The sequence below is a fragment of the Panthera tigris genome, chromosome C2, assembly GCF_018350195.1.
Source record: "Panthera tigris isolate Pti1 chromosome C2, P.tigris_Pti1_mat1.1, whole genome shotgun sequence".
Classification (NCBI taxonomy): domain Eukaryota; kingdom Metazoa; phylum Chordata; class Mammalia; order Carnivora; family Felidae; genus Panthera; species Panthera tigris.
This window is the reverse complement of record NC_056668.1, coordinates 118340177-118354223: the sequence shown is the minus strand read 5'-3', so window position 1 is coordinate 118354223 and position 14047 is coordinate 118340177. Positions and strand designations below refer to the sequence as shown.

Genomic DNA, 14047 nt, shown 5'->3' with positions numbered 1-14047 from the left:
AGCTTAAGATGAGTATATCTCAAGGATCTCATTTTTGCAAGGAATTAAAAGGTCAGAAGAATAAATCAGAGAACTCCTAAAGTTAAACACAATGCATATTATTCTCCGGGCAGTATGAAAAGGTAACTTTGTCCAGCTATTGTGATAGGTTGATTTGAATAATCTCAAAAAATTGATACTACAGCTAAATAGAATAATACAGACATTGGAAATTCAGCATTCAAGAGCAGTAGCCTTCATTAGCTCACTCAATGTGTACTTCCTGAGTTTTTCCACTGTATAAAGGCTAGAGAGGCACAAGGGGGAACAGAAAACTGTATGTACCAGAGCAGATTACAGGTTGCCCTATGCAAAGAGCACAGAATCTACAGAAATTAGAGGATCAGAAATACACATGAAATTTAATTGTGATATAAGTCAAGAAGAGAAAACAACATTTATGTTTGCTAAACATATACTCATTTACTAAAAATGAGAGGCACAAATAGTAAAAGTTATAGAAGATCACAGAAGTGCATATGCATTTTGAAGATAGTTGGTCTCAGGTAAAAGTCATTGGCCAGCAGTTGTGACCATCATCATTAAGTGGCTTCATAACATTGGAACCTGCCTCTGACTTAGTACCACAGGGCTTCTCTAAGCAAAGTTCCTTTAGTTAGACAGAAAAACCACATCTTTCTGTAAGTAATAGCAAAACGTAGTTCTTCCCAGTGCATCTGGTGATCCTTCCAAGTTGGGCTGTGAGTAACAATTTGTTCTTTTATTTTACAGTAAAAGACCACTTAGAAGATTGTAACTTTGAGAACATTGGATGAGGTATGTGTTCTGTTTATTTGTTAGAAGAACCACTATTTCGGGAATGGGAAAGAGTTGAATTTAGTATATATATTTCTCTTGGGTCTCTCTTAAAAACTTCTGGTTGACAGAGAAGAGTTGTCTAATAAGTCTCATTTTGACAAAATTAGGTGATAAGAGTAGGAGAGGGGAAAACTGATACACAAGATATTCATTATGTTGAAACATGTGAAGTTACCTAAATACACCATATTTAACCTCAAATATGGCCATTTAAAATTGAATTAAAAAGAAATGCTTGTGTTTGGTTTTTGGTTGAGGCCCTCAAGGCCAGGAATGATGCAGTAGATGTCAAGTATCTCACAAGTTTCAAAGGAAGGAGCCAGACCTTTTAACCAGGATGTGCTAAGAGATAGTTAAAATGGTTCTGTCATACTAGTGATCACCCACCTCCAACCAGAAAAGCATAGAGGTAGGAAATGAATGAGGGAAATCTTCTTTTGAGAGATTATGGGCCCACTGTGGGTTCTCCCTTCTATGGGGACAGGAGAACAGCTTCCTTTCAACACCTCACATGAAGTGGGAAGAATCTCGGAGGGATCTCCCAGTCCACCCACCTGGAGGGAGCCTGAGTGGAACCATTTGGAAAGGAAATCCATTCAAAATAATTCTGACATGACATAGCCCACCAAGGGCCTGTCTGTGGGTGTGAGGCTGAGAATGATGCAGGCACCCTGTGTATTACTGGTAGTACAGTAGGAGGTGGCAGAGAGAGAATCTCAAAGACTCCCACAAAGACAAGTAGTGAAAAAAGTCAGCTTGGCACATAGGCCGGTCTCCTAGGATCAGGGACATCATTTCACAAGTTGCTCAATACTGCCTTTTCTCTTCAACCTCCTCTCACTGTGGATCCTACCCCAGAGAGGTCATATGCTCAGGTTTGTTGCTTCTGATACAATGCAGAAGCGCAATGATTATGACAGCACAATATGCATCAGTAATTGGCTTTCCAGATAATTCTTATATTGTTTTCTTCAGACACAAGATACCTACCTAAAATATTGAGCGCGCACACACACACACACACACACACACACACACACACAGTCACACAGTTTTTAAGTTTCAAACTGAGTTTTGCTATTGGCATATGTAGGAGCTGTCTTCACATAGCAACAGATGTTACTACAAGACATGAATTGGGTTATTTCACCAAGGTTTTTTGTTTTTTTTTCTCTCCCACTATCTCTTCCTTTTATTCTTGCTTTCATGTTTCTTTTTTTCCACCTCTCTCTCACTATTGCTCTTTATTATTATTTTTTATTTGTTTACTGAACCACTCCTGTGGGGAGTTTAGGTTCCAAACCATTGGATGAGTCTGCCACTCCTCTGTTCAGGCTGTTAGATTTCTACCACATGTCCCAGCCTTGCTGGGGTTTGTTCCCCCTCAACTTTTACTCTGGGAATTCCTATCCTTACACTACAGGACTGCCTCCACCCCCAACTTCATTATCATCTGAGAGAAGAGTTATCTGCACAGGAATTCCTTATCTTTTCAGAAAGCTTTACTTTGGCCAGGCTTATGTAAAACAAATAACATTCAATTGAGATGACCTTTTGGAATGGCCCAAGGAATATCCAGTAGGCATAAAATAAAGGTAACATTTACAAGGCTTCTGAATGTATGTAGACTCCATAACGATGTAGTTCCACATGATGAACATAAGATGTTTTCATCTGTTGATTCTGACATTGATACCTCATATGAGTGCTTTGACCTTCATTTCTGATTTATTTATTCACGGGACTGATTCTGCACATTACTTTGAATTCCATCTCTCCTGTGATTTTTCAGTTATCATGACGGCAACACATTTGAAAATCATCTATGCTGTAGTCTACTAAAAATAGACATAGAACACACACACACACACACACACACACACACACAGACACACGGAACAAATTGCATAGAAATTAAGGAGAATATAGGTTCATGGCTAGCCACCTAGTTTATTGAGAGGAAAAAAGGCAAGGGCAAAAGAACTACCTTTATGAATAAAATGATCTTAACAGAAGCTATCTTTAAGGTGTCAGGCTCCAATTTTTCTTACCCAACACCTATAGAAAATGATAATGTTGGCATTGTCTACTCACATGGAAAAGGCTGCTCGTGAGACATCTGCACCTCAGCACATCTGTAACCCATTCCCAGCACTCAGATTTAGAGGCTCTCCTTTAGGGATTACTGCCAGGACTGGCTTCATTTAAGGTTTTTATGGTGTTTGGGAAGATGAAGTGCCCAGTAAAATCTTCAAGTTCACAGATGACACTAAGCTTCTCTGGGTAATTAAATGTCAGGCTGATAAGGATAAACTGCAGAAAAATCTTTCCTGCTTGTGTATGAGGTCAGGACATGAAGATGAACTTTACCCAGGGATGTGTGAATGTTGTAGAATAAGGAAAGAGGATATAAATCATAGTAGATGATGGTGACCGTTGAGCATCAGTGACGACACAGGATAAAGATTCGAGTGTTGTTATTTATCTTCTGTTTCTGGAAAGTTCTACCTGAAGTCTGTGGAGACAAAAACAGTTACTATAATTCTGTGAATTGTTAGAGTATTGCAAAGGACACAGAAACATCAGTAGCAATTCAAACATTTTCATGTATGGTATTTTGTTTAATCCTCAAAGCAGTCCTGTGTAGTAACTTCTAATACATTTTGCAAGTGAGGAAACGGAGGCTCATTGATTGATCCTTGCATCAAGGCTTCTGCAATTAGTTCTGGATGCTGCTTCTAAAGAAAACGAAAATAAAAAATGTTCAGAAATGGCCATTTCAAATTAGGATTGGGAATCTGAAGAACTGAGTAGAGAAAGAGATTTCTATAGGAAGACATATTTTAAAAAGAAGTAATCTTTCATCTGGAAAAATTACTTGAATGCTGAATATAATATGGCTTCCATAACAAAGCACATAAATTGGGTGGCTTAACCCAAATTGTCTCACATTTCTAGAGGTTAGAAGTCCAAGACCAAGGTGTGGTGAGCAAGATTGATTTCTTCTAAGGGTTGTGAGAAAGAATTTCTTCTAGTCCACTTCTTTCTGTATCTCTTCACATTTTATCCCCTCTATGCATGTCTGTCTCTGAGTCCAAATTTCCTTTTTTTTTTTTTAATTTTATGAGGACACCAGTCATATTTGGATTAGGGCCCACCATAATACCTCATCTTCTTTATGTCTGCAATGAACCCATTTCCAAATAAGGTCATATTTGAGATAATGGGAGTTAGGCTTCACTACACAGATTTTGGGGAGACATAATTCAACCCGTAATAAATGACAAGGAAGCACTACACAATGGATGATACATTTGTGAAAGGTTTTACTCTGAATAGGAACAAGATCTGAAGCCTATATATGTCAGTGAAAAATAAAGCATCAAGAGAACATTAAGCCAATAAAGAGATGTGGGTGGGGGTGGGAGAGAAATATGTGACAGAATCTTAGCATTATAATACTAGAGAGTTATGGAAAACCATGAGGATCACTGTTTTTACATAGTTGAATAATATCTTCAAGAAGGTTCTGCTCTTCCTGTCCAACAACATAACCAAATGATTTTACCTAATAGAGCATTAGTATTGGTATGTATTTATACCAGTTTGTTTTAATCCCAGAAGAAATTTAATCCCAAATATTTAAAAATGTGGTTTACCACCCGACCCAAAGAATCCAATTCTTTGAATGTATAATGGAAACTTCAGGCTTGGCTTTCTTTTTCAGATAAATATCCAAACAAGAACATTTAGACACATTTATACTTTAATACTTGTATTAAAAATACAAATATATAAAAATACATATAAAGTATTTATTCACAGTTTCTAAGAGATATCTAGGGGGAATTACAATTATTCTTTATGGAAGTTAAGACATGAAATGGTAGAGAAAGGTAAAAATAAATTTTCATTCATTCATTACTGCATCCATCTTCTTGAGGCAGTATCAGTAGTTAAAAATAACCTTCAATTTAGTTTATCATAATGACACCTTGTACCTGGCCTACACAATGACCATTTTATTAAGGTTATTGTCCATTAATCTCTGGGTTTTAAAATGTCTCCATGATTATTTTCAGTTTATATTGATCCTCTGAGTTCATAGCTGAATAGATTCAGTCATTGTGTTAGCTGTTATGTCTCTTGTCTGGTTCCTGAAGTGCCTGGTGACTGAGGATTGATTGACAGCTTTGGCAAGCCCGGTGTAAACAGCAGGCAAGCCCCACAGCACTCAGGAGTTGGTGATATGTAAATGCAGTTCTTGTACCCACGTTTTAAATATAAACATCCTGGACTTCTTGTTCAGGACTGAGCTAGACTGACTTTTTCTATGTGGAACCAGAACACTGAAATTGTCAACAACAATTTGCAGTGCTTTCTGGAAAAGGAGTGATGAATGGGATTTGTATTTGGCCTGGACTATGTAGATCCAAGTGTGTGAACAGAGGGGATGACAGTGGGCAAGGAACAGTGGTGAAAGACACCATCCAAGGTCAAGGTGGAAGGTGCTTTGCTGTAAGAAGATGAGAGGTTTCCCTTTGGACATTTAAAAGAAGAAACTCTTTGAGACATTTTAAAAGAGATGATGAAACATTTTTTAAAGATGAGTGGATTCTATTTCATAAAATTGGAGTATAGAATGAATAAAGCAATATTCTTCAGTGTCAAAATATAGTGTAACCAATATATATGCTGTCCAAACACAGCTAGTTAACAGTTTGATCAATTTCTTCCCAGGGACTGTGTGTATGTTTGTATGTATTTGTGATTATGTGTTTTCCATTAGTCTCATCAAACCATTTACATTTATTATTTTTTTAAATTCCAGTGTAGTTAACATACAGTGTTATCCATTTAAGTTTTGAAATCTTGATTCTTCATGAAATACCAAGTGTCTTTTAATGTTAACGTTATATATAACCATCCGTAACTTCTTAAATTTTTAAAAATTGTTTATTTTTTGAGAGAGAGAGAGAGACAGAGACAGAGACAGAGAGAGACAGAGTGCAGGGGAGGGGCAGAGAGAGAGAGAGAGAGAGAGACAGAATCTGAAGCAGGCCCCAGGTTCTGAGCGGTCAGCACAGAGCCTGATGTGGGGCTCGAATTCATGAACCACAAGATCATGACCTGAGTTGAAGTTAGACACTTAACCAACTGAGCCACCCAGGCGCCTCTATCCATAACTTTTTAAATGTTGATACTTCTTGAGATTCTGTTTTGACTCTTCTCTTTCTTTCTGTAATCTCCCTGGTCTTTTTCAATTTTCTTATCAGAACAGCTAACATGTAAACACTTTACAAGTCACAAATCTACATGTGTTTTAGGCCTACATAAGCAAATATTAACCATTTAGATGTCCATTAGTTAATTAATTTATTAATAATCAGTTAATTAATTCATGAAGATCTTAGTATGTGTTAGGTGGTATTCTGAGTACCCAGGGTTTAACCTGGAAGGTGGTGGATGAATTTAAAGAAAGGTGGTGAGAACTGAAGCAGGAATCAGAAAGGCATGAAAAGACTACATTTCAAAAGTTAAGTGCTAACTGTAGGCCTTTGGGCATTTATTCCAAGTCTATATTCCATGCCCCTATTAAATAACCTCATAGTACTCTGCTTATAACACTCATTAGAGTTGTAGTTAATCAGCTATTGAAGTAATTATTTTGTTTAGTGTCTGTATTAGTTTTCTATTGCAGCTATGACAATTTACTGCATGCTTAGTGGCTTTTAAAAGAGCTGAGGATTATTATTTTATAGTTCTATAGGTCAGAAGTCTGGCATGAATCTCACTGAGCTAAGATCAAGGTGTTGGCAGGGTGCATTCCTCCTGTAAATTCTAGAAGGGGGCATTTTCTTGCCTTTTCCACTGGTAGAGCTGCCTGCTTTCCTTGGCTCATGCCTTCTTTCCTCAGTCTTTAAAACTACATCGAGCAAGTCCTTTTCATACAGCCATCTCTCTGGCTGTCTCTTCCACATTTAAGGATGCTTTTATTGGGTCCACCCAGATAATCCAGGATAATCTTATTTTAAGGTTAAATGGTTAGCTACCTTAATTCTCCTTCACCATGTAACTAACATATTTACAGATTTGAGGGAGCAAGATGTGAGAGTTGTTGGGGGCCATTATTCTGCTCACCACAGTGTTTATTTCCTTCCCCCAACCTATAAATCTCATGTAGCAAACTCTGCATCCACTCTTCTCTTCTTTTTTAGTTACACGTTTGGTTTGACTCTGTGGCAATTGCTGAGCTAATAAATTTCAATATCCTGACCTCTGCTGTAGTACAGAGGCATAATGTGGCATTGTTCTGGCAAATAAGTTATAATGGGGAGTCTAACTGAGTAATTCTTGCAGAGTTTGCTATCATGATAAGAAGTATCACTCCTTTATCCCTGTAGCCCTGCCTTAGAGTCTAAAGAATAACATCTTGTGGCCAAGAATGATAGGAATGAACACTGGGTGTTGTATGTAAGCAATGAATCACGAGAGTCTATCCCCAAAACCAAAAGCACACTGTATACACTGTATGTTAGCTAACTTGACAATAAATTATATTAAAAAATAATGATAGGAATGAATATACGAGGCTTCTGCCTTAAGGACAAGAAATAAAAACATGGAAGGAGCCTTGATCACTGATGACGTCATTTAGCTGACCTATTGTATTAATCCAAGGTTTGCCTCTCCTGGACTTAGTGTACATAAGAAACAATATTCATTACATGCTTATACTACTCTAGAAGGGTTTCTAGTTACTTGCAGCTACATGAAATCTTACTTCATAGCCTCCACGAGAGCAGGCACAGTTTATACCTTGTTTACCCCTGTATTTCCAAAGCCCCGGGCAGAGCAAAACATCTTTTAGGAACCCTAGTTAATAAATAAATGAAGTCAAGAGTTAAATTTCTCTTGAGATTTTAACTATTGATCTGTGTTTAAAGATTAACTAGACATTAACTAGTTTAAGAGGGAAGGGTGAGTAGATCATCCAAAACAAAGAGTGTTTGTCAATGTCCTGAAGTGGGGGTGAACTTGTATTTAGGGAAGTAGGAGAAAGTGGTGACTATAAAATAACAGGGAAGAAGAGAAAGTGGCTAGCGGGTCACACAGGACCACCATAGGACACGTTAAGAATTTTTTTTTTCATTCTTACTGACCGATTTAGATAGACTGATAGATTTTAGTTGAGATTCTCATTTGTATTTTTTTTTTATATTTTAATTCCAGTGTAGTTAACATACAGTGCTATATTATTTTCAGGTGTACAATATAATGAGCCAACAGTTCCATTCATTTACTCAATGCTCACCAAGACAAGTGCCTTCCTATTCCTCTTCACCTGTTTTGCCCGTCCCCCACCTGCCTTTCCTCTGGTCACCATCCATTTGCTCTCTGTAGTTAAGAGTCTGTTTGTCGGTTTGTCTCTTTTTTTTTTCCTTTGTTCACTTGTTTTGTTTCTTAAATTCCACACATGAGTGAAATCTTATGGTATTTGTCTTTCTCTGACTGGTTTATTTCCCCTAGCATTATATTCTGTAGATCCATCCATGTTGTTGCAAATGACAAGATTTCCTTGTTTTTTATGGCTGAATCTTTTCATGTGTCTGTTAGCCATGTGTTTGTCTTCTTTAAAGGAATGTCTGTTCACATCTCTGACCATTTTTAAGTTAGATTGTTTTTTAGTGTTGAGTTGTAGACGTTCTTTATGTATTTTGGATAAAAACCCTTTATCTGATATGTCATTTGGAAATTTTTTTTTCCCATTTAGTAGGTTGCTTTTTAGTTTTGTTGGTTGTTTTTAGTTTTTTTTTTTTTTTTTTTGGTCGTTTTCTTCACTGTACAAAGGCTTTTTATTTTGATGTAGACCCAATATTTGTTGGTATTTTGATAGGGATTGCATTAAATCTGTATGTTGCTTTGGGTAGTAAGACATTTTAACAATATTTGTTCTTTCAGTCCATGAGCATGGCATGTCTATTTCCTTGTGTTGTCTTCAATTTCTTTCATCAGTGTTTTATAGTTTTCAGAATACAGGTCTTTCACCTCTTTGGTTAAGTTTACCTAGGTATTTTATTATTTTTGATGCAGTTGTAAATGAGATTGTTTTCTTAATTTCTCTTTATGCTGCTTCATTATTGGTGTATAAAAATGTAACAGATTTCTGCACATTGATTTTGTATCCTGTTCCTTTATTGAATTTACTTATCAGCTCTAATAGTTTTTGGTGGTGTGTTTAGGATTTTCTATATATAGTATTATGCCATCTGCAGAGTGAAAGTTTTACTTCTTTCTTACCAATTCAGATACCTGATATTTTTTTCTTTTCTGATTGCTGAGGCTAGGCCTTCCAGTACTATGTTGAAAACAGTGGTAAGAATGGAAATCCTTGTCTCAGTTTTTCCTCATCGAGTATATATTAGCCATGGATTTTTCATAGAAGGACTTTATTTGGTGAGGTATAGTCCCTCCAAACATAATTTGCTGTTGTTGTTTTTATAATGAATGGATGTTTTACTTTTTGAAATGCTTTTTCTGCATCTATTGAAAAGGCCACATGTTTTTATCCTCCCTCTTAATGGTATGATGTATCATGTTGATTGATTCACAAATATTGGACTACCCTTGCATCTAAGAATAAATCCCACTTCATTGTGGTGAATGATTTTTTAATGTGTTACAGGATTTAGTTTGCTATTTGTTGAGGATTTTTGCATCTGTGTTCATCAGAGATATTGGTCTGTAGTTCTCTTTTTTGTGGTGCCTTTATCTGGTGTTGGTATCAGGGTAATACTGCCCTCATAGAATGAATTTGGAAATTTTCCTTTCTCTTCAATTTTTTGGAAAAGTTTGAGAAGAATAGGCATTAACTCTTTTTTAAATGTTTAGTAGAATTCATCTGTGATGGGGAGCCTAGGTGGCTCAGTCGTTTGGGCATCAGACTTCGGCTCAGGTCATGATCTCACGGTTCGTGAGTTCGAGTCCTGCGTCAGGCTCTGTGCTGACCGCTCAGAGCCTGGAGCCTGCTTCGAAATCTTTGTGTCCCTCTCTCTCTCTCTCTCTGCTCTCTGCTCTCCCCCACTCACACTCTGTCTCTCAAAAATAAATAAACATTAAAAAAATAAAAAAAAAGAATTCATCTGTGAAGCCATCTGGCCTGGACTTTTGTTTGTTTGGAGTGTTTTGATTACTGATTCAATTTCATTGCTAGTAATGGGTCTGTTCAAATTTTCTGTTTCTTCATGACTCAGCTTTGAGACTTTATATGTTTCTAGGAATTTATCCATTTCTCCTTGATTGTCCAGTTTTTTGGCATAATATTTGTATTTTTCAAGTCTCTTTTGGGCTGCTTTGTGAAGAAAGGCAGGTGAATGCTTTGAGAGAGATCAAGAGGGCATGGAAATTGTCCAGATGAAAGGTGATGAGAAAGTGATGTGATCTGATGATATGGAAATGTAGAGAAATGCATGGTTTGGAGAGACATTAGGAGGTTAGATTGGTATTTCTTAGCTCTTGACTGGATATAAGGATAGGAGAGAGAAGGATCTGGGTTAACTCAGGCTCTGATGGTGTATGTGGGAGGATTATAAATTTTTCCCGCATCGGCACCATCCTGGCATCGCTCTGTTGAGGATCATACTCAGAATTTTTTTGTTGAATGTTTACCATATACCTTGTTAGTAAGCATAGGACTAGCACATAGATCTATATATTAGAATACTTCAGAGTGGAGGATGAATTACAAGGCGGGTGAGTGGCTGGAGATAACACAGAACTTGGTTTAGAGCCAGGGCTGTGAGGTGCTTTATAATCTACTTTAAGGAATTTGTTTCTGTTTTCTTTACATGTACTGATTGGGGCCACTGTTTCAGCAACCGTGGATGTGAAGATAAATACCCTGCTCTCAGTGAGCCCAGAATCTAGTACACCACTTTTTCATATGGTACCTGAGTGGGTCACAGGTAAGCCGAGCTAGAGATTCCTCAGATCCCAGAACAGCCTGGCAAGCTCCTGCACTTAAACCAGTGTGGCATGCATATGTATGGTTTTTTGTATGTGCTGTGTAAAATTTCAGGATCCGCTAGTCTTTGAGACAAGTTAGACACACATAAGGATAGTAAGAATAACAACAGCGGTAACAGTATGATACCATGTAGTGATGCAATGAGAGAATATTAATTGAGAATAAAAAAATATGCTGGGAGATGGTTTGGGTGACATTTTAAGAGCAAACATATTCTCCAGGAAGCTGGACGAATTGGTACCTCTCCCTCTGGAGGCTTCAAGCCTGAAAATTCTGTTAGACTTCCAACTATAAAATGCCTTACTTGTTTCTTCAGTAACTGGTTACTTTTTCAGGTAAAATGACATGAAGCATCTTCCATCATATTTCATCTGCTGATGAATTTTGAAAATGTAGTAGCCAGAGAGTAGATGGCAATGTAATAATATGTCTCTGTACTATTTCCCCCTCTGGGTAAGAAATGGGTATGGAGAGGTGATATAGCTTCTCGTTAAGTTGAAATTGGGTGTTTCCTGAAGTAATATCATACTCTTTCATTATTTACCTCCTTCAGCTTTTCAAAGTTTAAGTTATAGCTCTCTGAGAAGTTTCCAATGCTTTTTAGGAAAGTATCATCCTTTCATAGCTCCTAAAACTGTATGTTTGCCTGTTAAAATCATTATTTCTCGCCACAGATCGACTGTACATATCAAATAACATTATGCCTTAAGTGTTTTTGGTACATAAGCACTTTAATAAATCTGTATGATTCTATTGTTTTGCCACTCTTTATTTTTTGTTCAAGGAAGCATTTGGAAGGTCAAACAAAATGCCCATCAGTTAAACCCACTTTCGGCACAACCAATCTATGAAACTTTCAATAGATTCTGCAGGGTTTTACATTGTGATTTAAAGTTTAATTCAAATAGATAAGGGAATCTCTTGGAGTGGTTGCAACAGTTGAACTTGAAACTGGACCTAGAAACCCATTTGGTTTACTCCACCACTAAAAGTAAAAATGAACGTGGAGCTATTTACAACATAATTCATAGCATGCCATGAATACATCACATCATGATGGAGATAACATTCAGATATGTTGAGCTGTTGTCAAATGTTTCTTCTGTAGCGTCAGCAGTAGAAAACAACGTCAAACTCTGTGACTGTCTTTTCCATTGCCACAGATGTATTATTAATCCTGTGAGACTTCACTAATGAGGATTTAGCCTAGGCCTCAAAGCCCATGTCTAAGCTCTCCCTGTCCTTCCTCAGGGCACTTAAATCACAAATGGAGCTTTTCTAGACTTTTAGCATTTAGCACCAAAACCATTCTTCCATTTCACAAATGTATGATGTAGGCTTTTATATGCAATCACTATGATAGAGCTGCTAACCACATCAGTCCACTGTTATAATCAAGCTTTTTGTGATAAGAGTATTTTAAACCATCTTGACAAATGCTTATAATTATAATAGTTATCATATGGAGCACTCAGTATCCTCAAAGGGATTTAAGTATATGATAGAATCTTCCTTTTAAAAGAGTTTATCAGCCAGCAGATTTCCATTCTTATGTACGGAAAGTGCATTTTAGATACATAAAACCACAATAAATGAGCTCTTAACTATGTCAACGGTTGTAGTAATCAAGCCCCTTTCTTTCCAGAGTATTTAAACTATCTCATTAAGTATACTTTTAGAGGATATAATGACATCCCTCCACATAATCAAGGAGAATGTCTTGCATTTATACCCTTTCTTATTAGACTCCAGAGTTTTAGAAGTTTGGTCACTGGGATAATTAGGCCGCCGGTGCTCCTCAACCCCCTTTGCCTACCTGTCAATTCTAATGGCTGGAGAAAGATAATTTGCCAAATTGAGAAAGTTGTTGTGAGGCTGGAAGGAAGTGTAGAACAAGGTAAGCAAATTTACCACCTGTCACCCTTAAAGCCTCTGAGGAATAATTTATGAGCTCTGGAAGCCAATGTCAGTTGCATGGCCCAGAAACATAGGCATTTCTTATATAAGTCCTAAAACATTTCACTGGTGATTTAAAAATATGGCAAACTTTGTGGGCGCTTGGGTGGCTCAGCTGGTTAAGCATTTGACTTTTGGTTTCAGCTCAGATCATGATCCCAGGGTCATGGGCTAGAACTCTGTTCACCGTGGAGCCTGCTTAAGATTCTCTCTGTCTCTCCGTCTCTCTGTCTCTCTCTCTCTCTCTGCCCCTTCTCTGCTTGTGCTCACTCTCTCTCTCCTCTAAAATAAAAAGCAAAAAAAAAAAAAAAGTTAAAAGTATGGGAAACTTTGGCCAGAGTATTCCGCTAAGGCTCTCAAGCAGTTTGAGAATAAGACAAGGCATACAAGGCATGCAGAGTGGGGGTACTGGTCAGCTTCTGATTTGCGCGTATTTTGAGGTAAGTGTCAGATATGGGTCCCGCTTGCCTCCCACCTTAAGTTCAGAGTTGTGGGGTCTAAGGCTGTTTTTTCATATCTTCTGATTCTTTCAGTGACAATTACTATAGCAGGCAGTAAGTGTGAGACATGATGTCAAAGAATGAGGTATCTGTGTTTTGTGGAATCAGAGTTGCTACTTTTTTTTTTTACTTTTTAAATCTACATTTTACTTTAGCCTCTACTACAGATTTCTTTCATAGTTATAGATCTGTCATAGGGGATGGGATAAATTATGGATTTGAAAAGTCAAACTTGAAGAATAATTATATGTATACAACACATATGTATATATCTATATATCGTAGGTTTACATATATTACACATTAGATGTAGAACTATACACATACATATATGTATGCATATACCTACACACATTATTGAAGGAATCCCTATCCAGTTTTAAATAATAAAAACAAGTTTTAAATTGCTTGCTCATTTTAATTTTCAATAAAAGATTACAAATAGTGGAAGAAAGATGAGTTTAAGTATTTTTTATAGTCCTTTTTTCATCCTGAGTCTCTCACACTTAGAACATCAATGTTAAACTACTAAGCTCATGATCTTGTGGTTCCGGTAGAATATACGTTCTACGGAGAGAGCTGCCACCTCACATCGACTGTGTTACTTTCTTTGTGTGTGCCTTTCAGGGAGTGTGCTTATTTACTGCAAATAGCATTGGCACAACCATAAATCCGTATGACTGTTTTGCTTTTCACAATCTTGGAA

The 14047-nt window shown here is 37.1% G+C and overlaps 1 long non-coding RNA gene across 1 annotated transcript; it reads left to right on the top strand.

The window, feature by feature from the left end:
* Positions 1 to 769: 769 nt before the first annotated feature.
* On the top strand, positions 770 to 12776 carry LOC122230725. The gene is made up of 3 exons (XR_006207777.1): positions 770 to 816; positions 10734 to 10823; positions 12631 to 12776. It is a non-coding gene; the product is annotated as an uncharacterized LOC122230725 (long non-coding RNA).
* Positions 12777 to 14047: the final 1271 nt, after the last annotated feature.